The 27515-nt window shown below is 41.7% G+C and overlaps 1 protein-coding gene across 2 annotated transcripts in view; it reads right to left on the bottom strand.

Annotated features, from left to right (window-relative positions):
* The window catches only part of ADD3 (adducin 3), a 99722-nt gene extending 72565 nt beyond the window's left edge, over positions 1-27157 (bottom strand). For both annotated transcript variants that reach the window (XM_062601895.1, XM_062601897.1), the window contains exon 1: positions 27013-27157. The gene's annotated coding sequence lies outside the window, so the exon portion shown is untranslated. The remainder of the gene's footprint in view (positions 1-27012) is intronic.
* Between the last annotated feature and the right edge of the window lie 358 nt (positions 27158-27515).

The following is a 27515-nucleotide window of genomic DNA, read 5'->3' as shown; positions in this document are numbered from 1 at the left end:
GGATTGGAAAAGCCGTTAAGATCACCTAGTTCCAAACCCCTGCAGGGACACCTCACACATATGCTATGTCTCAGTGACAGGTACTTTAAGTCAGACAAAATAGAAGTGCTAATGGTGGCTTCAAAAAGCCTGCCAAGGGGAAATGGACAGTGTTCCTCTAGCCTTCATTGTGGAAAATGACAAAGCATATATTAAAGCTACACACATTTAAACAAAATAATTTTCAACCTATGTCCCAGGTTTGGATAATTATGAAGGAAATAAAACCCACCTAGCATTTTCCAGCTGCTATTTAATGCCTCTGAATTTATAGTATCATAGAATTGTTTAGGTTGGAAGGGACCTTAAAGATCACCCAGTTCCAACTTGCATCCTAAGCTTTTTTCCCCTCTACTTCTTTTTTTGCCACACTCCACATATACTCTGGTATTCATTCTTCAGATTTTCAGTCTCTACTGGAAGAAAACAAAATCTCTTATATTCCTTTTTAAAAAGAAAAGGAAATATGAAAGCACAGTATGAGTCCTTTCTCACCTTTTGTTGCCACAGGTTTCCTGCTTGCTTTCTTCTTGTCCTCGAGACAAGATCTCTCTCATTTTCTATCAGTCTTTCAGTGTGGACTCCAACTCCTTAGCTTTTGCTACAAGCTCATTACTGTCCTCAGATTTCACCTACTAACATGTCATACCCCATGTTTTAAAAGTAGCTCTCAGCTTCTCACGAGAAACCATCCTAGATGCGATCCAGTGGTTTGCGGGATCCCACCCTCAGCAATACACAGTTGTTAAAAAATGCCAGGACTGCTAAAGGTTGTAAGTGATCCCACCCTCCCCCTGTTGCATCTCCCTCCTTTCATGCTTCAATCCTACTTCAGCATTCAGTTTTCAGCACCATCCCCTGAACTTACAGCACTTCATCCCTGACCTGCTTCTCCTCTTCCATTGCCATGGGTGCTCTGGGTATGAGAGCTGCCCATAAGCACTGCTTTGGGTAGCCTCCTATAAAACACAAATACACTATTTTACCACTAGGAAAGGGCCCTCCACCTAGCTAGCCCGTGTTATTCTCTGAAACCCATGAAAAAAAAACATTTTTACTCATTTAAAGTGATTTTTAATCACCTCAAATGTGCAATTGGAAGCAACTTCTTAGTGCTGTACACAGCCCACCTACCTCCTCCTCTGCCCAATACATCCACCGCAGCATCAAAGCTTCAAAAACAGGAGCAGACACTTCAAGGAGCAAGACCTCTGCCCCCTCATGCTCCATCTCTCACAGAAGGAAACAAGACCAACTCCCCAAGTCACTCAGGTATGTGCCTTTGATATGCCGTTCTTGTGTAAATAAACATAAGTTTGCATGCAAAAAAGAAACATTTGCAGTTATAGCACTGGCATAGTGATAGTGGTCTGCCTAAGGGTAAAAAAAAAAAAGGCAAGTTTCATAAGGAATCTTTCCACACTTTTTCATATAAAGTAACAGTAAGATCTACAGCATTCTCACACTACTTTTCAACTCACAGCACAGTTTGGGGTTTTTTGCAAACTGTCTTTGCCACTTCATTCCTAAAGAATGTCCAGTCAGGATGTTTTTACTAAGAAGTGATGCTTTAATGATGTTCCAACCACATGAGCAGCCATCGATTCCTTCCTAATCACATCTTTTCCTTTAATATTACTTTGGTTTTGTTTCTAACCCATCAAGTCCACAGCACCCCTACACCTAGCACAGTTTTCTCTTTTAGCTAGGAAGCTCAAGCATTACTCCTATTCTACTTCAGCAACATGGCTTCTGAGCATTTCTAGCAAGGTCACCAGCATTCTGCATCTTTCTCAGACAGTCCAAACTTGACTCATACCATGGCCGAAAACAGGAACAGAAATAAAAATGAAGCCCTGCAGTTGATGTTTTGAGGGATGGAAGAGGGTTTTCCCCACACTCCCAGCAGTGATTGAGGCAATCAGCAGAGTTGCACCAAGGCACGGCACAACCTCCCATGAGGAATCTCAGTGCCTGACAACAGATGATCAGATGTTTCACAACACAAACTTCAGATATATGGTATTATTTTCCTCCAGCATTAATTTATGGATAAAGCCTTAGGTGGACTCATAACACCTAATGATCAGTGCACATATGGATCTTTTAAGTGTATAAATCTTTTAAGTGTTGTGTTTTTTTTTCTCAGCTACAAAGTACCCAAACTCTTGTTTATTGAAACAAGCTGTATTTGGAAGTGAAGATTACGAGTTATTTACAAACTGAAAGAAAACCAGATTTTTATCAGTCCTCTTCCTGCTTCATTCTGATATTTTAAACAGAAACATTGCCTCTTTATACTCTTTAATTGAATCCCTCTCCTGAAATGCTCAATCCATCCCCAGCCCTAAGAAAGAATAGAAACCAACTCCATTACTTCTTTATTTTTGAACTTTATCTTACTTGTTCACTTTTGACTTTCTACAAAGCTTAATTCATCCACCCTCCACCCTAACCCCTGGGAGCATCTTGTACTTTCCAGCCATCTGGAGTGTATTTACTTTACTAAGAAGAAAGTTAAATTTGTTCATGAACAAAGAAAATCCCCTTCTATCTTCCTGTCCTGTCTGCACAGTTATTTTCTAAGTTCTCATTTGCTCAAGAAAATTATTGTGCCCTCTGGGAGCTCACACAATCCTCCTTGTGAGCTCTGCTGAGGCCATACAACTCCATTTACCAGAGAGAGGGAGAGAAATTACTGCTTTTTCCCCCCTCAGTTTTCACCTTCTCTTCACAAACGCCCTTACAAACAGCATGAACATTAATGAATGATGAATGAGGATAGCAGTGATTGTACCAAAGTGGTTATTTAGACAGTAAAAGCAACAGTTTTGCTGCATCTCTCTTCCTCTTTTTCCTCACCAAAACATCCCTACTGCCACCCCACTTCTCAACACTGTGGACAGAGATGTGCTGAGGAAGACTTGCAAACTGCAGAAGGCAGGCAACTACCTCAAACTGGTTTATACTTCCAACCATATGTTCTTAAAACACCCACCCACTTTTATCTGGCTTTATCTGAGCTGCTGCATAATGCTTCCCTTTCAGTCCATTTTATAAGCCTATTTTTCAAGGCACACTATCTTTTTTGATCAAAGGTAGTTAGCTCCTCCTATCATTAAAAGCTATTTTGCAGCTTGACATGCACCAGAATGCTGCATCAAGTTTAAATGAAAGCCAGATAGGCATCTTTGTTACAGAGAAATTAATGAAAGCAGTGAGCAGTGCATGACATGCAGCTAACTTCAGTGGGGAACTGAAGGATCCCAATGCTTTGTGATGCTTGTCCCAAACATCTGATCGATTCCCCAAATTCATTTCAGTTTTAATGAGCTAATTTAATACCTGTGATAAGGGGAAATGCCATTGTAGAACTATACTGTAACAGGAATTAGAAAACACGTACTACAGGAAAAAATACCTTTCCAGAAGGATGCTTAAGGAGAACTGCTGCTGTTGTTTAGTTTCAAGTTGAACCTCTGAATTTAATTCAAAGTGACCCTTCAGAGGGGTAATGATTTTTAATGATCACATCAACTATCTTCTTGTCTCTCCAACAGCTCTTCTGGAATACCAAGGAGTAGAAGCTCAATTACAGATATGTGGGAGGCTGCATACCACCACCACAGTAAATTCATTAGAGCAGGAAATACACTGTGTAGAAATAACAATGAATTCAAAACTTAATTGAAGCTGCCTATGTGAGAAATAACTGCTGAAATAACTCACCCAAATACTACCACATATAAAAGAAAGCAAAATAGACAGTTAAAATCCTGCATAAAGCTCTGTGGCCACACAGTGCTGGAGAAGCATAATTAGCAGCTGGGACAGAAACACTTCCCTTACCAACATTTACCTCTTTCACATCTAGGAAATGAGAACTTACTGCCATCATTTCCTTGCATTTTTAGTTGCCAGTTTCTAGGCTGATTCAACATTATCCCTTCCAAGTTTGGTCCTCCTCATCTCCAAACCCCACAAAGGGCCATCAGTATGAATAACCACTGTTTGTCATCAAAATTAGCTGAAGCATAGTGAAGATGCAACACATCTCTATTTCAGGGAAGTATTGCCTAATTATTTATCAGAAACAAACCCCCAGGAGATCTGTTACCAGTTGAGCATTACCTCCACTAACAAAGACTTTTCCCACCCTTTATGCAATTTCAAGCTGTTCAAATTTTCCCCCAAACTGGTAATTTGGGTTTCTCTTGGAAGGGAAGACATGGACAATAATGCATCAGGCAGCTGAACTTCCTTTTCCTGAGACAAGCTGAATGTTTCATGCAAGCTACTAAAAATAAGTTTTACTTCCATCAATGACAACTCCTTGCAGTTTAATCAAAGGAATATCCACCCAATGGGCCCTGTTCTCTATGCAACTGACTTGGAAAATGATCACCACGAGAAGGTTCACTGCAGAGAACAGAAGAATCTGAAAAGAATTGAAGAGCAATATATTTGTGCTTACTGTGCATCAGTTTGATTTTACATGTTCCTAATACAGAGAACATGAAGCGACTTGACTCTCAGTCTGCAGCAATGGTATGACATTAGTTTCTAAGGAAACAGGGCAGAATCTGAGGGAACAAGATTTCTGGTTTTGTGCTGCTTCTGTAGCAAACACAGCATCAGCTCAGAAAGGTACATAGAATCATAGAATCATTAGGGTTGGAAAGGACCTTAAGATCATCTAATTCCAACCCCCCTGCCATGGGCAGGGACACCTTATGCTAAATCATATCACCCAAGGCCTCGTCCAACCTGGTCTTGAACATGAAGCAAAATGCCTCCAAATTGTTTAAGGAACTGAATCTTAAGCATCCTGAACTAGCAACGGCACCGGCAAGCCACAGCCATCTACTGGAGTGGGAAGACCACAGACACAGAGGTGTAAGCAGGATGTGCACCCGCTCAGCACCAGTCCCAGCCTACTACTCTCATCAACAGTACAAGAACAGGCACTAAAAATAACTTAGAATACAGTTGGCACTTGATACAGGCTGCTCCTTCATGCATGCCACAGTTCCTCTGTGACTTTCTAAAAACTTGGGCTGCCCACATCTTGTGGTTCCCCTTTCACAGGGAAAACAAGCTTCTAACTCATGAGGCAGCAAACCTTTCCTTCCAAGAACCCAAAGGGGGTCAGGTAAAAGAGGGGTTTCCACACCGTGAACCCAAGTAGATTTCCCTGCCATGATGAGTACTGGATTTCAGAGAGGATTCCCCCCAAAACCTCCAGACCAATGGGCCTGAACAGAGCAGGGCTCCATCAGATGCTCTCCCAGGCCAGTGCTACAGCCCGTGGGCAGGGATCACACTCAATACAGCATACTCAAGGGACAGCTATGCCAGGGGACTCCACATGATGAGGTCCTCCAGGCCAAAATAACCAGAATTCTTTGGAGAATATAAAACTTCAGGGGTATGTGGTACACTTCTGAAAGTTCAAAATGAAACATTCCTTCCATTTATCTAACCCACTGCTTAGCAATGGAGGTTGCATGTGTGTATGTGCCTGCGAAAGGCAAAACATGTTCTGCTATCCATCCTTGACACAGTAAATAAACAAATTATTTCTAAAGCAGTTTCAGAATGAACACTCCTCAGTTTGCACTCATGCTACATTGGTTTGGACAGGGAGGATTCTTTTTGCACAGCTGTCTACTTTTCAAAAGGAAAATGCCAATGCACCCCAAAATATCAGTGTTAGAACCTACTTCCAGAAGTGTTTGCCTGAAGGCCAAAGACCACAGCCCATGCCTGAAACCCCAACAATGTTACCACAGGACATATGTTATTCCATTGCAGAATGCATGTCAATACTTATCTCTAGCTATAAATCAGTAGAGCCTATTTTAGGCACAAAAGCTTCAAAACCAATTCTTGTGACCAACCTCTCAAATTAATTATGCAAATGCTGCATGAAAGTGCACAGATCATTATTCCTTCCAATCTTTAAACCCCTGCACAGAAAGGAAAAGAAAGCAATGCCTAATTATACACATTGAATAAGGCAGATAATGGCCTGTCACATGCATCACTCTGAATGCAGATCAGAGTGATGGTTTTAGCTGTAAATACAATGTGGAAACTTCAAATAACTTTGATCTCGTCTTTGGCAAGAACATGCTTCTTTAAGATACTGTTCTGTATTGAATGGGAGGTATATATTTTGTACTTTTTCCTGTTGAGTTTCAAAGTCTTTCCTTACAAAACATATACTATAAGATATTCCAATAGAGACAAATAACTGTATTTCCCCAAACAGGAGAATGCTGCTGCTTATTGCCTTGCTAAAAACACTAGGAGCAACAATATTCTACTGCAACATTGTTGTTCAAGCAAAGCATGATCGGTTTTGTTAAAAAAAAAAATAAATCATGGAATGGTTTCAGTTGGAAGGGACTGTCAAAGGTCATCTAGTCCAACTGCCCTTCAATGAGCAGGGACACCTTCAACTACATCAGGTTGCCCAGAACCACATCCAGCCTGGCCCTGAATGTCTCCAGGGATAATGGCACATCCACTTCCTCTCTGGGCAGCCTGTGCCAGTGCTTTACCACCCTCACTGTAAGAATTTTCTTCTTATATTCAATCTGAATCTCCCCTCTTTTAGTTTAAAACCATCACCCCAAGTCCTACCGCAACAGGCCCTGCTAAAATGTCCTTCCCCATTTTTCTTATAGGCCCTTTTAAGTACTGAAAGGCCACAATAAACAAGAAGGCCTCTCTGGAGTCTTCTCTTCAGGCTGAACAACCCTTGTATCCATAAAGCAAGGCTGTACTTAAGAGTTCCTGTGCAGGGGGGCACTTAGTGCTTTGGAGCGAGGAAGGAAGGCACACCCACAGACAGTAACTAACCTCCTAACATCTCCATGCACATTTAGGAGGTAGGAATTTCTTCATTTCAGATATGTCTTTCTTACACAGCAAGCAAGCCACGAAGAAATTGAAACATACATAAAAGGAAGGACTAAAATTGAACAGGTAGAAGTAGATGAGAATGCCCAGGTTAGACACGTCAGGGAGGCAGCAAGAATCACTGCCCTGCTCTTTGTGCCTGGTACTAGAAAAATTCCTTGTAACACTGACCATGCTATCAAACCAAATTTCAGCACATATTAAAACACGCTTCAAGACAATGTTATCAAGGGGAGATTAGGCTTTTAATGAGATATTTCCACAACTCAAGAAACTCAGGCTATCAGTTGGAAAAGAACAAATAAAGAATTTCAATGGCTACATGATGACATCAGCCATTTCATGCACAAATGCAACAAGAATGCCTATGGGCTGCATAGCACAGCAGGCTTCACTTCCAACCCAGGATTTGCTTCCTAAGACCTTTGACCACTTACAGGTAAAACACAAGATACTATATTTCATGTTGAGACTGTACTAGTTTTAAAGTATGAAGAATAACAATACAGCAAAATAAATGCACAATTTCTTAAGTGATGGATAACTGGTACAGATTTAGGGTCTGTCTAATGAAAATACTGCTGCAGTTTTGCCTGGTTGGATCACCACATTGAGATAAAAGACAGATCCTGCAGATATTGCTGCAATAGCTACTACAACAAAGTTTACTGATGCAATCCTTGGTTGTCATTCACCACAGGGGTTCCAGTTTACCAAAGGGGAAAAGAAAAAAAAAAATCCCTCCACTCATCCCATTAAAACTACACATAAGTATTACAGTCACTTTACAGAAGATATAAACAAGAATAATACCCAAATTCACTTACATTCAGAAGACAAATCCCTGCTTTGATGAAGACCTGGGCTGTGCAAAGCTTCAGAAAACTGCTCAATTAGTTTAGCTTATTTTGCCACCAAAAGCAAATTCTTATGGTTCAAATCTGGAAGAGACCTCATTTCAGAATACACAGCTCAAGCCTCCTTGAAAATAGAAGTTGCCAGGGTGTCAGAACATGACTAGCTAACCTTTCTTTCCTCTTCAGGAATCAAGGGGTTTTTTTCTTTTCAGTTGAGACAGAACATTATTTGCAACTTAGCCAAACTGACTCACTTCCACAGGCTCCTCCAGCATATTTCTAGCAAAGCCCTTTTGGGAGTGATTGTTTTTCCTCCTTCAAAAACATCAGTAGAGATGATACTCAAGTGTACAGTTAGAGCAGTACAAATGTAAATTATTGCTATGCAAAAAGGACGCTGTTTAGTTTTATATGTTCCTCCCCCAAGAAAAGAGGGATGAGACCTCATTTGGTTTTGATTCCCGCCTCCCAGCTCTTGCCGAGTTAATTCAAACCAAACCATCCCCCTCCTCACCTCTCAGCAGCCGTCTTTCTAACAAGATCCTCAACTTCATCATTTATTGTACACACTTGGATGCCTTAAACAAAAATTACTGAAAAAAGGGGAAGAAAACGTGCTCTGATCAGAGTGCTACATAAGATGGTGATGCAAGACTGCACAAGATACAGTCAAAGGCCTGCAGAATTTATCCAAGTTCAGGTCTAAAATAAAACAGCACTACAGGAGCGTCAGATTTCTTGACTATGTGCACCTCAGTCAATTTACACAAGCCCCTACCGATCTTTGCTTCCACTGCTAAAACTGCTAAACAAAACAGTGACTTTTACATGCTGCTTCTACAACACTGCCATGTTGAGAACTTGTACAAAGTAAAGAAAGCAAAACTAGGATAGAATTAACTAACATCTTCTCCCCTTACTGTCTTCCCAGCTATCTGCTCCTTCATTTGCTGGTCCATTTAAGCACCTCTTGTTGCTTGATCCATTTCTGTTCAGCAAAATGCACAAGTTTAGGTCTTTGTATGAAAACAACCATAACTGCTTGCCAAACACCTCAGGGACTGCAAGTTGTAATATCATAACATCTTGTGAACTTTCTCCTGAGTTTGGTGGTAAGCCTATAGGTTGATGCAAAGTGCAGTCATGTAATAGAGTTTCCTGTTTGAATATTCCCCCTCCTCCTTTTTAAAGCAAGAGTATTCTCATCCTTAGAAACAGGAAGTCATTAAGTTCCAAATGTTTATACTAAATGAAAACATACAGATTGCCATGACTGCTATTCAGTGACTGTTGGGTGGTCTCAATCTGAATCCACTTTCTGACCAGCAAGTGCTTCCCTTAGAGGAATTACGCAAGCACAGCCTCAGAGACCAGGGACTGTAAAGGTATAAACAGCCAGCCAATATAATTACAGGTCATGAGTTTTACATTTTTTCAAAGACTTTAACATACCCACAAAAACCTCTCCAACATCTGGTTTCAGTAAGTATTTGAATAAATGTTTTCCCCAAGTTATATCAGAAATTGGCTAGTGCTGTACGTTCCTTGGGATGAGGTCAGCAACATGCACTAGTGCAGCACCTTCAGTGCAGTCATTCACATGATTATTTGTGCCGGAGTGCGGCAGGGGGTTGGAACTAGATGATCTTAAGGTCCTTTTTATTCCAAACCGTTCTATGATTCCATGATTCTGTGAAGAGGGAAATTCACAACCCATTGGCATCCTTCACTGATAAACTTCAGCACACTGCCTGCAACTGCCTGTGATCTGCATCTCCAACATACTAGCTTCTGATCATACTGTTCTTATTCATAAACTCCTAAATCAAGTTTCCTCTTAAATTTGATAAGCATTAAAAAAAACCCCACAACTTCAATTTAGTACTGTGATAATAATACATTAACGGGTGGCCCACACAGAGTTCCCACACACAGAACACTCGACTAACTCACCCCAGATTAACAGAGTAAAATCTGTCCCTTGTGATTTGAGTTTGTCATCCTAATCCCAATTTACTACAATTCACCTTTTGTGGACATAAATTAGACTCCAAGAGAAATCAAACTCCAATCCATCAGCACAAAGTTTTAACTGCTTTTTCCCCATGTGTCCTTCTTACAGGAAAATGCAGCTCCTCCCACCCTCCAGATTTTAATTATTAAATAGTATCTGGAAGAAGTAAAGAACTCCCTTCTGAGAAGAGAGTTGCAAAGCAGCTCCTTAGTAATCATGAGCGCTTTCAGGAAACTGGAGTGCTCCTCCAGCACGCCTACTTGCTTCCCGTGAATAAGCAGTGTTTAGAATTATCTGGAGAGGTCTTCCAAAGTGCTGAGAACATGATTTCTGTGCATTTTGATGCTCTATGAATCACCAAGACTAGAACATGAAGCCAAGAAACAGTAAAACATGCACATACATAAACAACAAAGAAGAGCTGCTAAGACTAATATTAGACCTACAAAAAAAACATATCCTGAAGGTATCAGGAAGAGACCAACAGGAACTTACACATTATGCCACTTCCACATGAGACTCTTCACTTTTGTTTGGATCCACAGATCAATATGAATGTCAGGAATTAATAAAGCTAGCAGTACAGATCAGCTCTCCAGAGACAAGCCACATCTGTTCAGCAATGCCAAGCTGCCAGCTGGATGGAGTCCCAGAAGCCTTTCAAGGGTCATCATGCACAGCAAAAGCTTGTACTTAGCTAAGAACCTTTCAGCCTAGCAACTAAAAAGGTAACAGGTATTCTGTTAATTACATTAAGTAATTAAGTCATGTTTAGCTCTGTCAATTAGGATGCCTAATTTTAAAAGGTCTAATAGCCACAGTATTTAAGTTCCTGTTTTCTGCTGGTGCTGTAACAGCACAGAATTCTAAACCACTGCCATTCTCATGGCTGAGTTGGAAAAGCAAAATTATGCTGTTACCAGCTAAGCTAATCAGTTGAAATGAAAAGAGTCAAAGCATTACTTGCTGGACACTGCATATTCTAAGCAACTTTAATGTACAAATAATCAACTTAAAATCCAGAATGAAAGACTTTGGATCTCAGGTGAAACCATTAATCACACAAGGATGCTTTATCTGGGTACAAATTGTCAAAATGTCCTTTCTTGTGCACACTTGATTGGAGCCTGTTAAGGGAAGAAATAAACCCTACAGTAGAGGACATTTACCTCCCTCCCCAGCACATCTATCACTGACACACAAGGTCTTGCAGGGCATAAAAGCTCCCATTGAGGTATTGACACAAGGAGCTACTTCTGAAGTGATCATCTGCTGGTCTACATTGAAACTGCTCCTTTCAAATAGTTCCAAATCAGATGTACAGTACCATACCTGCTTAGCTAAACACTACTTTATCTACAGCTGCAGGTGGCCCAACTTCCATGCTGAAACACCCTGGTAGGCATGGGCTGAAGAGATCTATCGTTTAAGATTACAACAGCCAAAACCCCACTGTGAGGCTCCCCCTGCTCCGAAGGCATCACAGCCCAACATTCTTTTTATTACAGGAAATCATGCCTCTGATGTTTGCAAAGTACTTCCAATTCTTATCTTTCAGCTTGTTCCCAAGTGGAAGCCAAAAGGTGAATCCAAGCTGGACCTCTTCCCCAGCCCCACTGACAGCTTGTTTTCTAAGCTAATAACCCATTTTCAAGAGCATAATCAAGATCAACCTGCTGAAATTAGTCTGAACGACTCATGCAAACAACTGCTGTGCAGAGTATTTTATTAAAAGCAAATCATTGCTCCCAGATTTTACATAGTGAGCAGCACCAGGAGTTTGCTCCCAGTCCTAAAATGCATCATGTCTATGACGGCTTATCACTGCGGAGTATAGTTCTTTCTGAACCCTTGCAATGCTCCAGGAGCATTACCAGAATCACAAGGCCACTACATGGGATGATGCCCATGAAGACATCTAGCATTATTAACCCCCATCTGATTAGCAGTTCAGCTACTAATTTGATATCCTTGTAAGCAGGGCTTGTTAACCACACTACACAGTACCCCAGACTGGCCATGTGAAAATGCAGATGTCACTTGCTCACCTTTTTAATCTGCTGCAAGGTTTTTCAGATGAAGACGTATTTCATCTTGTGGTGCTATATAAATAAACAAAGTATTCAAAACAATAATTTTTCTCCAACTGGGGTTATGTCATATGGTTTGCTTTCTCTCCGGAAGAAAACATGCATATAAAGTGCAACCACATGCTGTTGGCAAAGAATTGGTTTAATAAGGACTCATTTCTAAAAACATGATTACAGATGTGGTCTACATCTTGAACCTAGTGTTTAAGGAAAAATTATCTCTGTATAATTATTTCACTCATCTGTGTTTTCTCTAAGGAACTTCACTCACAAAAAAATGTTTCTTAGAGCTGCGAAAGTTACACACCCTCCCCTTTCACACATCCACCCCAAAATAATTCAAGCACACCCTTATCAAAGAAAAGCTGAACACGTTACTGAGGAAACACTACTTTGTAGCAGCTCATTGCTACACCAACTGCCAGACAGCAATGTTGCAGGTTAGAACTAAGTCTAGATGAGCTACTTTGCTACAACACTTAACCTCGGACTGCACCTGACTTGTCATTTGATTTTCAAAGTGCCGGAGTTTTTTATCACTGGTAAAGTTTTCTATAAGGATGTTATTAATGTGTAGAGCTCTCAGTAAGGAAACTCAAATATATGATAAAGATGTATTTGGTGTGCTCTAGCACTGCCTAGAACATAAAAGGTAGTTTCATTCTGATGTAACCCTTATCAATCAGCAAAACTAATAGAAATACAAGTTTTAAACACAAAATTAATAAAGTTTGACTAAGAACTTGGTTCTTTCCTGCTTGCCAATTTACAAAATCTTATCAACTTACCCCAGGAAAGTCTGAATAAAACTCAAACCCTCTTCCAAACAGGATAAAAACAGCACTGAAAGACTGACTGCACCATTCAAACATCTAAACCCAGAAGACTTTTGCCATATTTGATATCCATGTGTCTATCTACAGTGCCTAAAAATTAGTTACAGGCTTCAACTGCTACAGCCTCACTTACTATTTATAACAGAAGCCTTGCTAGGAAAGCTTTTTCTTCAAAGATAAAAGAAACCCCAATTTGAAAGTATTTGACTGCTATAAAGACTGATTCTGAAGCCTATCTATGGGTGACAGGGTGGAAGAAACAAGTGAGTATGCATATGAACATTGTTTTCTTAAGAAGAATGACAAACAAATTGAACTGCTTGAGAACCCAAAACATACAAGTGGTTTCTGTACACATTAATGAATCAGTGGCAAAACCCTCATTCGTTTACTAGTTACTAACTTTCACATGAGGGGTTTCACTGTCCCCAGAAAGGGTGAACACCAGCAGCTGTTGCATCAGAATGGGATAACGTATCATAAAATAAGATGGATAAAATACTGCAGCATTTAAACAGCTTGTATTAAGAACTTAAAAATAAAAAGCTCAGCCCAAGTTTTTCCAGAAATTAAGCCAATGTGCAGGTGGGATATTTAAATAAGACAGAAATCTCAATAACAAGCTGAGAATTAAACAGAGAATTGTCATCTGGGTGTTATCTGCATGCAGCCAGAGCTGAGAGGACTCACAGATCCAGAATTTGTATGCAGGAGGAATAACCTTAAGTGTGCTTTCACTACTCTGAGGAGCACCTTCATCTGCCAGCCAAGCCCAAGCTGAGTATGCCTTATTTTGAGGCTGCCGGCATCCATACAGAGTTCTCCAAAAAGCAATTCAAAGCAGGAGTGTGATTAAGGGGAAAGCCTCAGCTGGCTGAGCTGAGCAGTGTGAACACCTCCTGCCTTTCCACTCCATTACAGACCAAGCCAAAGATGTTGTGGCTCAAGAGAAAATCTCAGTAGCTGTGGATCCGAGTCCAGTGCAAACTCACCCCCCACGAGATGCTGCAAGGAAATCACTGCATCTCACAACCAAAAGCCAGTTCTACTTTTCTGCTTTTATACCTCCCCCATCTACCAGATACACTCAAGACAGCATTCAGTCAGAAAGCTGCACAATTGCACACTGTGGGGCAAGTCTGTGCTAGTTCAGTTTACCACAAAGGACAAACAAGTAGAAGATGAGATCCTCTTACACTAAATACCGTCACTCAGACCTCTCAGGAAACTTGATTTCACACAATTGTAAGACAAATAATAATCTGAAGGTATCAGCTGTAACCTTTTATGCGTTCACACTGAGTTACACAACTTTGCAACCCTCCAAATCCAGAGGGTCCTGCTGATGACTGATTTTAAAATGCATCCACACTCATTTTGCCTCTGGTCTGAAGTGGACATTGCAATAGATTTCTAGACAGACAAATCCTACTTTTACAAATGCTTTAATAATTTAGGCACTTCAGGGCATCCTTTTTTCTTTCTTATGTAATACCCATTGCTGTAATCCACAGAAATATTTCCAGAAGTTTATCCCTGGGGCAATATGGAGTTTTACCTCTTTTGTCAGTTTGCTTTCTTGATCACTCAGAATCCTATTGCACCACATGTATATTACGGTACAAAAAAAAAAGGACTAAAAATACTGTGTTTACTAAAGTCAATCATAAAGCATAGTGCTAATGCACTGCAAATGCTAATCTCAAATCACATACAACTTTTTGCTTCATGAAGAATTCAGCTTTCAGCTGCCATCCTCCAAAGTGCTACATGCTTAGTCACAATAATGGCTTTCATTTTTACCAGAGAGTGTCCTCTAACATGGGTAGGACAGACATAAAAAGAGAAAAGGAGCTACAGTTACGCAGTTGAATCTGAATAAGAGAGAAAGCATTAAGAAGGGTTCTTCTAGATTTCTAGGAATAAAGAAATGGATCAAGTGTGTTGAAGAGCATGTGCAGAAATAGATGGGGAAACACTTTTGTGTATTTGGTATGATTCAATTGTTTCACCCAAATTCACTAATTTGCAGAGACTGAAGTTACTGAGAAAAACAGGGAGGAAAAATACTCCCAAAACATTCCAAGAGAATGAACAGGGCATTAAAATGATGGCTGCAGTTTTGACTTCAGAGGCTTTAGTTTGTAAACGTCAAAGCTAATACTCTGGTTTTTCCTCCTCCTCTCTCCTCAAGAAGTATCTGTAGAAAACTGCAGTACTGCACACTCTCTACACTGAAAGACCAATACTCTGGCATAGCAAAGGCAGTGAGAAATGGATTCAGCATCATGCCTCTTCTGGCAGTGTTCAATATCAGAGAGAAAACCACCGGCACACTCTCTGTTCTTGCTTCACACTGTGTTTCTGGCTAAGAGGCACAGTCATTTATTTACAGAATCTCTCAGCAAATTTGCTTGCACCCCTAAGTATGTTTTGATGATTCTATCCCTATTTTAGCATATTACAATTAATAATATTTTCTAACTGTAGTAGAAAGCAAAACATACCATCAGCAGCTAGCAGACAGTTGCATCAAACCAGAGGCAACAGCCATGAAGGTCAGGTACTCACTGGGCCAGAAAGCACTGCCTCTCACCAAGCTCAACACTTGGAATGAGATTTCACGAACCTCAGACACAGCCAGGTCTATACTGGCTTCAATTATAATCCTTCCAGGGAATCTGGATGTTTCCTGTTGAATTTACTGCTCTAATGGCATTTGAATCCAGGAGACTTCCTGAGTAAGCCAGAATTCAGGATAAATGCATGAAGATAGGATACAGCAGTCACAAGTATCGCCCAAATCATCTGCTATTGGCCTCTTGGTTACTTCACAGGCTGCCTCAGTCTTAAACTGTTTAAAGCAAAATGAACAGAGGCCAATAAAGTTTGATGGAAAATCCAGCATCAGCCAAATGCAGCATTGTTTGTTTCAGTTATATAGAATCATTATGTCCGGTCCTTGGATCCTCTTTATTATACCCTCATTTCCCCTGACTGAAGAAACCTCTGTAACAGAACACCCTCAGGAGCCATAATTTAACAAAGACAGCATCCAAACTTGATCCAACGACCTATGAATGAAGGCAGTGATCTGGGTATGGTTAGGGTTTATAAAAAAAACAACAAATTCCAATGGACAAAATGAAAAACTACATTTGATAATAAATCTTCTTTTTATGAGTAAGCTTAATACCCTTCCTCTTGGTACAAGAATGTAATACTGTCCCCTTTGCCAAGAAATAAAGGACAGAAAACCCACACAAGAACAAGGACCATAAGAAATGGAATAAACATCAAATATACATAATGTTTTCAGAAAGTTTTAACTTTTTTTTTTTCTTTCTGCATATGGCTTAGATCTCATTAACCAAGACTTTATGACATACCAATGCTTCAAATGAGTCTTCAGAAAGGCAGCAGAAATCAGAGCCAAAGCAGGGCTGGGCAAGATGAGACAATTGCTTGGGAACTGAGCCACACGCTTCAGTACTGCAAGAAAGCAGAAGCTTACACGTGTGTAAGCATGGCAGTCACACACTGACTGACCCAGGCTGTAGAGTATAGGCACATCCTTTTCCTACAGAAATCAAACAGCTGAGAAGCCAAAACTACTGAGCTTATACAAGGATGGCATTTGCATCCAACCCTAGACATCACTGCTTTGACAATCTGACTGAGAGCTGTCTCTCTTGTTCCTGCATTTAAAAGATGCCCAACAAAACACTCTCTTTCTGAAACCATTGAGCTAATCACACTTAAAATTTAGGGGCTCTGTTTTGGTTCATCTCATACTGAAATCCTACCAACGGAAAACAAGTTCACACTGGAGGCGATACGTGCAACAGGCAAAGTAATTTTCAGAGCTCTTTCTGTTGGAAGTCAGTATCAGGTCGTCCAAAGCGCTGACACAGCCCAAGCTGTTATTTTTAAACACAGCCATAGTCTATTTAGCTAAAGCATCTTTACTCTGACTGAGCCAGTATTATTTTGATAAGACTCCTTAAGTATCTACACTAAGGCCTGCATATCACATCAAACAAAATAAATACAATCTTTTGAAGACAAGGCGTCATTGCAACTAGGAAAAGAGAAAAAAAGGAAAGAGAGATCCAGAAAAAAAAACTAAGAGGACCCAGCACGGTCAACCCTACAGTGCTAGCTGTGGGATAGCTATTCACACTATGAATTTGTGTCATTCACCACCTGCACAGATGCTAACTGGAACAATTTCAGTCAACTTAAAACAGCAAACAGCTTTCTGCTGTTGGAAACTCAGCAATACACTTCTACAATGATTCTTCTGCCAAATTTGTTGGTAGCAACACCAGGTTTTCTTACAGATCATTTAACTGATGAGAACCTGAACAGACGGATAAGTGAGCAATACCATTTTCGAAGGTATATAGGAGACCGCAGGTTATAGCTACACAACATTTTGGGAGGTAGCTCCCTCTTCCTATTTTTCTTTCCTTTTCTTTTTTTTTCCTCACATTTTCCTCAATGCAATTCTTACTTCTTTATAAAAAAAGTTTACTTGTAAACATATACATAAGCTGATTACTAGAAAAAAGAACAACCCCATTCTTTCCTCTCAAAGTGATTTGTTCCGTATGTTCCTAAACATAGAGACACTGTGACCTACCTGATAATGATGTTTTCCTATAGCCTCCATTTCTTATGCACAACTACGAAATAGAATCCCCCCAAAAGTAGTCACCCACCAGTAGCTTCACAGCGCTGGATATGGGTGCATGACATGGGAGCCAAAGAGCAGCTCAGCCCAGCATGTTGACATTATTTTAACTAAAATAACTTCAAAGCCAAAACGTCACATTTATCTGAAAGAGTTTATCGTTAAGCATGCCGGTTCCCCCTCAGATTCTGGGGGAACATGGAGGGTAAAGGGAACCTTGTAACTGAATGGCTGCAATGCTGTTATCTCAAAGCCTGGAGAAACAGCTTTTTCATTCTTGCTTTCTTACAAACAAGTCCCCTTACAGAAAGCTCAACTCACAAACACCTACTTAGATTTTTTCATTGTCTCCCAGTACTGTGGGCAGGAGGGACCCTGCAGAGCTGTCACTACTGAAGGATTAAGGGGCTGGAGTCAACCTGAAGCTTGATGCTGACAGTTCCCCTTTCCCTGCAGGTTCTCAGACACCTCACACCCACTCTAGCACTCACCCTCTCTTTAGCGAATTCAGCTTACAAAGAGTTAAAGCAGATGGGGGAGAGGGAGAGGAAGATATTCTACTGCAATTTGTGGTGAATTGCACAAGTTAAGCGAGCAGCAGGGCTTACACAAGAGAACATGCAGCAGGATCACAAGGCCAGGAGGGAAGAGCAGGATATCCTCTTCTGTTTGTAATGTGCAACCCAAATATTCTAATCAGATGGAAGTCAGAATCCTAGAGAGGAGTGACTGTATTAAAGAGGTCATTATATTTATTGGAATGGTGACATGGAGACTTCTTATTTGACTGGATTCTTAAATAGGATTACAGGGCTTTAATTTGCTCCTTTGAATTGATTTAAGAGCGAGAGTAACCCAAAACAAGTTTATAGAGCAGGTGGAATAACCTTGGAAGGAGTACACTACATGATGCAGTAACAGTTTCCCCAGCAGAAATACATGCTAGCACACATTCTTCAAGTTAACTAATAAACAGAAGAGTTATAAAAATAGCATTACTTACACTATGCATTTGCACATTGTAACCGGTAATTCCACAGCTTTAATTTCATCTTTGAACTATCAGTTATATTGATAAGTAACAGTGGCAGCAGTGTATATTAAAAAAAAAAAGTAAACAAATGACCTTTATCGAACTTGATGAAAGCAATAAAGGGTAAATGACTTTTTTTACCCTTTTTTCAAAGCCAGTTTTACAGCCAACTGCCAGCAGGGTGTGGGCTGAAGCAAAAAACTTTGAAATAGGTCCTGTGAAATCTGAAACCAAAATACAGCAAAGGTCACCTCTCTGTGAAGAACCATCTAGTCTGTATACATATATATATATAGTATGTATACTATAAGCAAAGCTCTGTTAGCTCAGCCCCGGTAATAATGTAATTCAACTTACCCCCTGGGAATAGCAATAACATCAGGTTTCCACTACAACGATAAATTTACTGCACACAATACCTATTACTATACGTTTTCAGCATGCGTGATAGTAGCCAGACACTAGTGATACATGGTGTACCCCAAGCTAGTTTTTCTTGTTAAAGGCTAGCCCAGGTTATAAATATGACACTCTTATTCTCACCCCCACCATTACCTAATTCTTTTTAGTCGACATTGCACATGCAGTAAAGCTTTTTATGCAACTTAAGCATAAAGCTCATATTAATAGGAAAGGAAGCAATATAGCTGATTTGTAAAATTTTTGCTATTCCTTCTCAACAGAGAATTTCAACCCTTTTCGACAGGGGAACAGAGAACATTTCCCATGGATAGACAGAATCTTCTACACAAGTTATTGGGGCAACCAGACTGCTATACTCTGCTCTGTCTTGTGGGCTCCTGTGAAACAGTTCACAGACCCAAGCTTAGAGACAAGTGCCATATAGCAACTGAGGTTCTTGAAAAGGGCTGCCCATATACACATTTCTCTGCAGACACATTTGAGCTAAGCAGTCTATTTTTCCAGTTACAGAAGAAGACCAGGCAGCCAGAGCTGCTGGCACTTGAACCACCGCGTGAGCTGGGGCTCCTGCTTGCCTTGTCTATGGAGAAGAGTGCTCCTACTTCCTGTGTTTCCACTCAGAGCTTTCCCTCCTTTCCACTCCGAGTCATATCATATGTGTTTGCTTAAACGTGAAGATTGCCAAGCCTGTCCTCAGTTTGCAAAGATGCTAGAAAGCATAGGCCTGAAAAGTTGACTGCCTTTGCTGGAGGGCACTTCTCTGGTCCAGAAGACATCCCACCATACTTAATGGTCTCCACTGACCACTTTGGGTCTGTCACCGAAGAGACAGGGTCTTGATCCAGACAACTGGAGACATTCATACTCAAGCTATTTTAAAGCACACAGGATTCCACCTGGCAATACATTAGAAGTCACTTGATTTGATTAGAAGCACTGACATGCAATAAAGCGCTTACATTAGGAATGGCAAGAGAAAGAACAACTTCTGCTGACCAGACAGCAAATATTTCTACTTTGAATGGTGTGGTGCTTGAGAAGAACTAAACAGCCTTTGAAAAATCAGCCCTTCACCAGGAGTTGGCATAGGGTATATAAAATTAGGGACACTGCTGTTTAAAAACATCTAGGCTTGAGCGAACACAAACAAAGAGCGTAACTTGTATGCAACAGCCATTTCAAGAGGAAGCAGTATTTCAGCTTTCCCCCAGGTGCAACAGGAAAACAGCTGATGTAAAAGGGGAACCCAGACTGCCCCCCTGCCACCTATGGGCAAATTATCCAGGCATCTATAAAACCCCCTCCTGATGTTTTACAGCTTAAATGTTCCTGATGTTTTACAGCTTCAACATTTTATATAGTTAAACTGAGTTGCCTCGAGTTCACATGCTTTATGTTATTTGATATGCTTTAAGTAGGAAGCTACCTGGATTCATTTCAAGATTTTTTTTTCAAGCTAACCTGGTTTTGAGTGCAGATTCACTCATGTTAGCACTACCCAGATGTATTCAATCCCTTCACATGCTGCAAAACTAAAAGTCTGAAACAGTAAAAACCGCTAAATAAATAGGGGAACCTGACCGCCAGACCACCAAGTTTGGGGGTTGTTTTATTTATTTTTAAATCCTACAAATTTCAATGTATTTGCAAATTCTTCTGCACACGTCTTACTTTTTGTTCAATACCAGACCCACCATTTTGATCAGATTGATAAGGAACAAGCCAAACATATAAAGAGGGCTTTGGTGGTTACAGACATACTTCACTTTACTGAACACTGCACCACCAATATTAAAGCATGCATCATGACTTCAGTTTTCTTCCTCAGCTGCTCAGGATTAAATCTCTGCAATAAAAATATTTATGAAAACTTGACAGAATGATTTACTTTGGACACTTTGCTTCAGAGGATGGACTTTTTTGTTCCAAATCATGCACATGCAGAGGTATCCACCAAGCTCTCCAGCTGTGTCACTCCAGTCCTTAAGCCATTTAACACAGAACATGCACATGGCCTTAGAATGCCAAGTCAGCTGCACATCAAAGACAAATGGCTCTGGAGAGTCACCCCATAACAATCAGCATGTCAGTAAGGAATCAGATTTGTATTCAGTGTTATGTCCATCAACAGGAATGGAAAAGGCAAAAAAGAACATATATACACACACATGCATATATGCACACACACACAGAGATTCTTTTTCACAACCTCTGTAATTTTAAGAATGAGAAAATTATACAACCTTTTGCCTGAACATACACAGTTTGTCTTAAGAGGCAACAGCTTATATTTAGTAAATGAATTGAAGACCCTGAACATCTTTGCTTTCTGCTTCCTACTCTGACAGTGGGGTCAAAAAAACATTTGAGTTACGAGAAGAGTTTGCCCTCACATATACTTTTAAACAGGCATTTAAACACAGCTGTCATAGGAAGCCAGAAATTGTGCAGATCAACTGTGAACATCACAAAGACAATTACTGGGTATTTAGTACACACTCCAGATATGAGGAAGATCTGAAACGGGATGATAGGCTTGTTGTGGGCACTATCCCAGTTTAATCCTGATAATTGAAATATCTATTTAATAGTTATTTGTTTATTAATATCTATTTGACTACTTATTCATTTATTATGGCAGCAATACTACATTAGCGGGGCTAATGTCATGTCCAGTTAACATGGGAGTGCCAGGTATTAGTTTTGTAATCTTGCACCCCAAATTTCACACTTAAATTTCACGCATATTTCCATCATGGAAATTGCAGATACTACAGCTGAAAAACAATCATAAGAGAATACTTACTTGATTTTACCATCCACAGGCTACTGTAACATGCAATCACCAAATAAAGTTTGTATGTTCTAAGAATGAAGTTTGGTTTTCTTGGATTAGGATACACAGCAAATATTGTCTGGTGTGTAGCAACAACTGGTATATTAAAAGAGAGCTGGCTCAAAATGTGTTCTACTACTGTTTCAGCACTGACCAGGAGCCTGGCGAAATTGTTATGCACTTCATTAGCACTCCTAAAAATGGTTGTGTATCCGAGTCACGAAAACACAGAGGTACTTCTGAGGCTACTACTTTTGTGTCATTGTATTCAATTCTAGCCAGAGCTGGATGCACTGTCTCGTATTGTCCACTGTTTCTGTCCCCAAATCCTATTTTCACCTAATTTTTCATATGTTAGGCTGAAGGTTGCCTCTGCTAAGTGTCTGACAGATCTGAAGTGTCTGAGCCAGAACAGTTCTGCTCTTCCTGACAAAAGGGCTCATAAGTATGCTTTCCTAAGTTACAATTTAATTTTCATTTTAAGTTGAGGATATTTTCTTTGGAAAGCACTCCCCAGCTTTCAAATACTTGAATTTGTGGCCTTACTAACGCTCTTTAAAGTTTTTTGTGTATAAATCCATTAAGTCTAAAATGTCATACAGATTGCTACAGAAGTACTGGGATACTGGATTCCATGAAACAACTTGCGTTCCTATCAGCAATTCCCCTGAACCCAGCCAGCTAATAATTTTTATCGATCTAGATTTATTTGAATCACAAAGACAAAATCACTTCCACAGCATTCTGTCAAGACATCTAGACCTATCAAAAAAGCATTTATTCAAGAAAATGCTAGTTCACATTTGCCGGGGCAGGAATATGCATTTCAAATTACATTTTTCCTTTCTTGTTTTTACTGTATTAGAACAAGTAAAGCAAACCTGATCCAACAAGCAAGCTTTTCTGTTTTGCACTCTGTGTCTGTGCAGGACATGCACAGGAACACTTGGTTGGGTGATAAGCACCCTGCTTCCAGAACTGTGCATCTGCAAACATAAGATGCAGATCCAACTGGCCTCATAACTATGTTTTATTTAGTGTAATAGCTCTTTGAGACAATAAAAAATAAATCTTGAAGCCAATTACAGGTCTAGGTGACTATTACAGGTATAGATGAAGACAGCAAGCAAGGATTCAAAGCAATTCACAGAATTGTCTTTCTTTGGCCAACAGAGCAGCCAGTTCAGCTCTTGGCTGAAGCGCCAGCTAATATTAATGCCAATACTGTGCTAGGTACTTGTTCAGGGCAGCACAGTGACAAATGAGAGCAGCAGTAAGCTGCCATCAACTCTGTAGCATTCAAGATTGCCATGTACTTCAGCTGTACATGGTTCTGCTGTACAAGGGAGAAGCGATTCACCAGGCATCAGCTGCTGTGGGTCAAGAAAACACCATTAAAATCTACAAAGCAAGCTGGAACTCTCATACCAGCTTGTGATTTACTGATCTTCACCTCAACTTGATAACTCACATGAAAAATACCTGCTGCTTTGATGTCACCAGGATTTCAATACCTTAAACAATACAAGGCAAGAAAAGAGTTTCTTCCTAGCCAAGACCAGAACAGTTTAAGAGACAGGAACAATAAATGAGGCTATTATAACATTTCCCTAATTAGCACGTTGTAACTGCTGACTGCATGCTTGTCAAGCAGAACTGACACTGCTACCATAAGACACATACTACACTTAATATGCTCCCACAGCCCTTACTAAATTGACACCTACGTCACACTTACTAAACTGTGAAGATCCAGTGGGGGAAAAATACAACCTGAGCTTTGAAGATCTCAGGCCTTCTTTCACTAACTTTTCAATGAATCTGAATAAAATCTCAACCTTTTAGTACCAAACATTTTCCAGTTTACTGCTGATTTTGAAGTGACCTCCCCCTCAGCCTAGATTAAGAACATGCCATAGGTAAAGACACTTTCTTATGTAACCAAATTTATTTAAATTTGTCTTAATTAATAAACCATACCACAAATTATCCACAAACCACTCCTGTACTTGAGAGGATAGCTTTAAAAGTACCACCTCCTCTCATTTGCTATGACATACAATAATTTGCATTATCTTGAATACAAAAAAGAAATACAAGTGTTTCCTCATATACCAAGTGACTCAATATAGGAAGCAGAGTAGATCTGTTTGCCACAGAGTCTAACACAATGAGTACATTACTGCTTGTTCCCTGGGGGTCAAGGAGCTTTTATCCATCTTCAGCTGCCAAAAAGTGCTACACAAAAGGCAACTACCCCCCAAGAACCCAACCAAAAGCCACATCACCATCGTCCACATCCCTCATGCAGCAATCAGCATTGCAAAACATAGCTTGAAGAAAAGCCTGTGATGTAATGGGAAGCAATGTTATTAAAGAATATAGATTGTATTTCTCTAAATCAATACCAAAACAATGACAGACTCAGTTTTTGAAACAGCAGCACTATGAAAATGCAAAATTGATTTACAAGGGAAATAACAGCCAGAGGTTGCGATGGCTGCTAAGGTTACAGGACATTTTTTAAAGAACCAACAATTTTTATCCAGTTTAAAACCTAGCATAGGCAATTTTATTCACCAGCTCAAAGTCACACAAGTTATTCTCTGGAATTAAACTTGTTTTTTTTAAACGATTATCATTCCGACACCACCCAGAGTGTGGCAAGGATGTCTGTTGCAGTTTTAACTAGCAACAACGATTTTGACAAGGGAAAATCTAGCAGCCTTCTGCCTTCTTTCATTGCAGTTTTTGATCTGTAAAACACTTATGAAAGGAAACAAACATTGGCCCATCTTAAAATAGTCTTCATGCTTTGTCTCTTACATGTTAATTTCTGATCATTTTCACACAAATAGTGTCTTACACCAGGTCATATGGCCTGTAGCAAGTCAAGCCAAACAAAGGCAGGCAGCCCCACATGCAATGTCACCTCTAACATCACATGCAACAGGGACAGTTCCAGCGCAGTCCCACTGAATCCAGCTGGGTTCATCCAGCCTTGTCGAACACCCAATGCTCATTTCATATCCAGTAAAGGGTGGACTAAAGAGCTGCAGTACACCTCTGAGACCCACAGTGAGACAACCCCAACCACCCACATTGCTCAAATCCACTCACCCTACCAGCAATGCAAAGTCTCTGGTGTGCATGGCACCATCTGGACCTCCTCTTTAGGTTGATCATGACAGCCTAACGGCACCACCCTAAAATCATCATTTCCTTAAATAAAAAAGTCATCTGCCTCAATCCTCAGGCAAGAGTCAAAGATAATGACTGATTTAACCAAGAGACCATTCAATCCCCAGATATCCTGAAGCGTAGCAGCACTCCATCTATTGGTCAAGAATTAAGGACGTGCTTTATCATCATCATCATTTACTAACCTCCATCATTACACACTCAGCTCCTACATAGCCCACCCCTTCCTCCATGCTCAGGGCTTCACAATCTCCCAGCAAAAACTAAACACATGTAATAATGTCTTCTGAAAACAAATGTATCACTAAAGGTGTTAACACGACAATTCCTGAAGTTAAAACTGGTACACGCTATTAATCACACAATTATAATTTTGTTTCATGGAGGAGCGCATGCACTCCTTACTCAAGGTAGCATTGAGGAGCTTATCATAACAGCCAAGGAGCCTTCTTTCCCTCTAAGTACTGGATGCCACCAAGGAGGCTGGAGCGAGTTCACACACCATTTCCAGCCAGGCCACTGATGTGACAGGGTGTGCAGACCAGAGAACAACCTGGCACCAGAGACCTGCTGGCAAACCCTGGCAGGGAGGTGAAGGAAGGAACCTTTCAGAGCAGACCTGCTGCCAAGGCAGCCACGCGCTGATCTGCCCCAGCTTGCGCTGCTCCACCACCGCCTTTTCCCAGCAGATCACCCACAGCCATAGTCTGCTACACCTGGGCTGTATTCCAGTCATCAGCAACTGGACCAGGAGCAAGGTGAGACAGCCTGAAGCTGCCCTAGGTGTGCCAAAGCCCTTTTTTAAAGGCTGAGGTCACACTTATCAGCTTCATTCCTCTGGTACCAAAGTTGACTTAAACCAGCTTCTCCCACACTACTAATAATTCAGCAGTTTCATACGTTCATGCTTTTATAACCCTTGGCCAACTATTTTTTTTCCCAGATATTCACTGCCAATGATTTTATCTACCTGTTTTAAAACTTAACTCCTCCACATAGTGGCACCACACAGATTCCTACACAGTTTTCCTCTGCTTGGTATCACATCACTACCCTCCAGACATGATTCCAGGACCTGTGGATGAAAACCAGCAGATTCAGCCTCAACCTGCCTGTAATGTAATGATGCTGGGAAGACAGAAGCAGAAGCAACCCACCTCCACGACCGGCTGCAGTAGTGCTGCTTTTGAGGCATGCTCTGCCCTGCTTATACAGCCAGTCCGAGGCTTCCCTGCTAAAAATCACATCATTTGGCCATGCAGTGTATGCCTGCCCTGTAGTCCGGGATGAACACCGGTTGATAAATGCGCTCTGAATTCCTAAATAAGCTTTCTAACGCGAGGTGGAAACTGCCTTGGGGTGAAACAGAAAACGAGGAACAAACTCCCAAAAGGCCCATGGCTATCCTCATTTCTGGAGCCTAAAGTTCACGCAGCAACTGCGTGAGTTTCGCCCCGGTTGATACAAGCGCACAAGGACGGTAATCCCGAACTGCTCCAGGCCACCGCGGCCCTGAGCGCGGCGAGCGCCGTGACCAGAATACGGGCGCTTGGGAATCGCCTTCCCGGGCTCCCGCACTACTATCGGCAACGAATGCGGAGCCGTGCGCGATCAAATACGTGAAACAAAACCCATAAAGAACGCAAATTTTAACAAGTTTCCCGAGCCTCGTAGGGGGCGCGGAGCTTTGCGGTGGAGCAAGGGCAGCCCGCGGCTGTAATAACGACTCCCCAAGCTTTCCTCGATTAGCAGTCTCGGAGCAGAGAGGCGCATTATTTAAAGCTCCATCCTTCCCAGCTCGGCGCCGAGGCAGAACGACAGCACTGCAGCATCTCCCGCGGCCGGAGAGCTGCCCTACACCCGAAGAGAAGTGCTCCCGACCGCAGCCCCCCCCTCAGCCGCGGCCCCGCGCTCGCCCCGCAGCCGTGAGGCGGCGAAGGGAACCAGGGGAAGCGAGCCAGGCCTCCCGCCGGCTTCCCCGGCAGCGGCTCGGCCGCAGCCCCGCCGAGCGGGCAGGGTCCCCCCCCGCTCTTCCCCTCCGCGTACCGCCGGAGCGTTACCTCTGCGGGCCCGCGCCTTTGTGCTTCAGTCCATCCCTCCCCGCCAGCGGCGGGAGCCCCAGCACCACCGCGGAGAGCGGGCGGGCGGGGAAAGGGGCGGTGCACTATGTGGCAGGAAGGGACACCTGGGCTCCGCCCACAGCGCCAGCCCGCCCGCTGTGGATCACTATCTGGCAGCCAGCGGGGACGAGCCCGCCGCCCTTCCCCCGCCACCCCTCGGCCAAGTTTGAAGCCGGAGGAGGGTGAGGGGGGGCCGGCGGCCGCAGGCTGTGTCCTCCGCCCCGGTTGCCCTCCATTGTTGGCCCGGCCTCCGCGCCTCAGCCGCGGCTGTACCTGCAGCGCTGGCGAGGCATCCTCCGGGGACCGTTTGGCTCCCCATGGCGAGCAGGGTCTGCCGTGAGGAGGTGGGCTCTGCAATGCCCGGTGCGCCGCTGACGGGCTGTAAAATGAGGTTGTATTATGAGGGAACAGTAAATAAAATCAACCCCCCAAACGCAAAATAA

This window comes from Pezoporus occidentalis, unplaced genomic scaffold, assembly GCF_034315485.1.
Source record: "Pezoporus occidentalis ecotype Australia unplaced genomic scaffold, CSIRO_AGI_Poc_V1 ctg73, whole genome shotgun sequence".
Lineage (NCBI taxonomy): Eukaryota > Metazoa > Chordata > Aves > Psittaciformes > Psittacidae > Pezoporus > Pezoporus occidentalis.
The sequence above is the reverse complement of the archived record's forward strand: the minus strand, read 5'-3'. Positions and strand labels throughout refer to the sequence as shown.